Here is a 2,792-nt window from a genome sequence, read left to right as displayed (position 1 = left end):
CCTCTATTGTGGGGAGTAAGGTGGTGTCATGTAATATTTCATTTATTAAGTTGTAGACTCATCTTGTCTTCATATGTGTGATGTTACTCATAATATGAGTAACTAGTTATGTTACTCAATTTATCTCTCTTTAATTAGCTGTCGCATTATTTTTTGCTTAGGTGTTATCTATGTTACTCTTTACGTTACTCCCACTATGGGTAGTATTAGAACTTTAGTCGTAGTAGTTTGCAGTTTGTAAAAGACTAGATGGTTTCTTTATATGAAAATCGGAGAGGACAGCCTCTCTTTCATTATCATTAAATAAATAAAAAAGCAGCTGATCCGCAATGGCTAGTCCACCTACTAGAGCAATGGCGGAGCTATGTGTATATCTGAGGGGGCAATGGCCCCCCAAGCCCAACACAAATTCCTGGAGGAAATTTTTTAGGGGGGCATAATTAGAATAAAGTATTCTCTTTAGTCCCTATTAACATGTATACTTCGCTTCTGCCCCCCCCCTCCTCATCCCCTCCCCCGTCATTGCATTCAAGCTCCGCCACTGTACTAGAGCAAGAGTTTATGTGTGATGAAGCGATGTTCAATGCATGTGTCCGGCCGCAGCAAAGATAAGATCACCCGTCGCATCGCGAGCTACGCTACACGTCCCTGACAATTGCAAATCTGCCGAGTTGTCCCCCGGTTTCCTTTTCTTTTTCTCTTCCAGCAGGTGTGCTGTCACTGCATGCAGGCGTAATGGGAGGGTGAGGGTCATCGCTGGGTAAACCAAGATCAATTATAGAGGTTGGGTGGTGTTCGTCGACCTTGGGGTGCCCGGGACGAAGCGAAATTCACGCGGCGAGATCGGCCGAACTTGCTTGGAACCACCGCTACCCGTGCGAACTCTCCTTTTTTTCCTTGGCAATGGTAGGTTTCTTTTAGACAATCTCGGAAAGCTTTTATTTAACTCGTCACAATATTTACAGGGACGAAAGATAGATCATCTGGGTTATCTAACCACACACAGCGGCCAACACCAAGTGAGAGAACATGCTTCGCTAGATTGTGAGCCTCCACATTCGAGCTCCTAAACTCATGGCTAAAAAAGTAATTAACAAAATTCTTGAACTATCTACAATCTCCCTAATGATAGCTCCATAAACCGCTGCACTCCTCTGTCCAATATCATCAATGACCACTTTGCAGTCCGAGGCCACTGAGATCCTATTTTCATACAGATCATCTGCCAGTGGTAATGATTCCTGAACAGCCAAGGCTTCGAGCGTCGTAGCATCATCAACGCCATGAAAGGTAATCATGGACACGCCCAAAAAAACTCCCTGTTGATCCCGACACAACGCTCCTACCGTCCCTATGGCTCTGGTTCTCATGAGTGCAGCATCAACATTGATCTTGCATGTTCCTTCTTTTGATGGTACCCATTGGTTCGGACGTGGTTGAGCCACCCTAGGCTCCCCTTGTGGTTTCACTAGGACCTGGAGATCGCTGATAAAAGAGGCCACAAAAGCACAAAAGCATTTGTTGCATGTGGTGTTTCGTGCAGCCCTTCATGAATCAGTTTCCTCCCCGACCTCCAGATTTCCCACAAAGTGACTCCAAGTCTGGTGAACTCCTCATGTGATAATGTGTCTTTCACTGTGAATAACCATGATTCAGCACTTGGGTTGTCGCAGGCAGGGGCGAATCTACAGTACATACCTTAATAGGCTTAGGCCTGCCCTCCAACTGGATAAATTAGGCCTTTGCTGCTCATGATACGGGGCCCAGCCCAACAAATTGGCTGCTTTTTGGCCCATCTCAGTGCCTCCTCGCTTGTTTGAGCCTGCCCTACAATTACCTTCTAGATTCGCTGCTGGTCGCAGGTACTCATTTGGCCGACCAAGTGCTCCGGTGCCAGGGCCCATACGCTCCTCGACATTGCACAGTCGAGCAAGGCGTGTCTCCAGGAGTCCGCCGCCCCACACATCTGGCACGCCGGTGAGGTAGCCATGTTGCAGTGGTGTAGTATATCATATGTGGGTATAGACTCCCTTGCCAGCCACCACAAGAACACACAAATTTTGTTTGGAACCTGGGTATTCCAGAGAGATGTCCAGCTGCTACTCTCCTCGACGGTGGAAGGACCCTCGGTACCATATAGCCAATTCTCGCGGCTTAGCTTGGTGCACTGGTTCACGCGATATGTCGAACAGACGGTGAACATACCTCTCTTTTCTCTACTCCATGCCCAAAAATCATCCACTCTCCTTGTGCATAATGGGATCTTGAGTATGGCCTCGGCGTCAATAGGTATGAATACAGATCGGACCTGTTCCTCTTTCCACGTGGATGTTGTTTGTTCTATGAGTTCATGCACTCGGGTAGGCGGATCGTGAACCAAAGAAACTATGGGCCTAGGGATAGCATCCCTCGGAATCCAGTTGTGTTCCCAGATCATCGTATCCTCTCCCGTCCAGATTCTCCTAATGATTCCTTGCTTCATTATGTCCCTTCCATCAATTATAGCACGCCATATCTGCGAAGGGTGCGCACCCAATTCGGCCTCCAATATTCCTGTCTCGGGAAAATATGTTGCTTTCAGAATCAAAGAGCTCAAAGAGTTAGGATTATTCAGCACTCTCCACGCTCGTCGGGCTAGTAAAGCGAGGTTAAACATCTCAAGGTTGCGGAAGCCCAACCCTCCCATGTATTTTGGCCTAGTCATGATCTCCCATGATACCCATGCTGGTTTCATAACTTTTTCATCCGAGTTAGTATGCAAAAGTTATGCCCATTTTACTAAATTCTATTGA

This window comes from Triticum aestivum, unplaced genomic scaffold (assembly GCF_018294505.1).
Source record: "Triticum aestivum cultivar Chinese Spring unplaced genomic scaffold, IWGSC CS RefSeq v2.1 scaffold8820, whole genome shotgun sequence".
NCBI lineage: Eukaryota > Viridiplantae > Streptophyta > Magnoliopsida > Poales > Poaceae > Triticum > Triticum aestivum.
The sequence above is the reverse complement of the archived record's forward strand: the minus strand, read 5'-3'. Positions refer to the sequence as shown.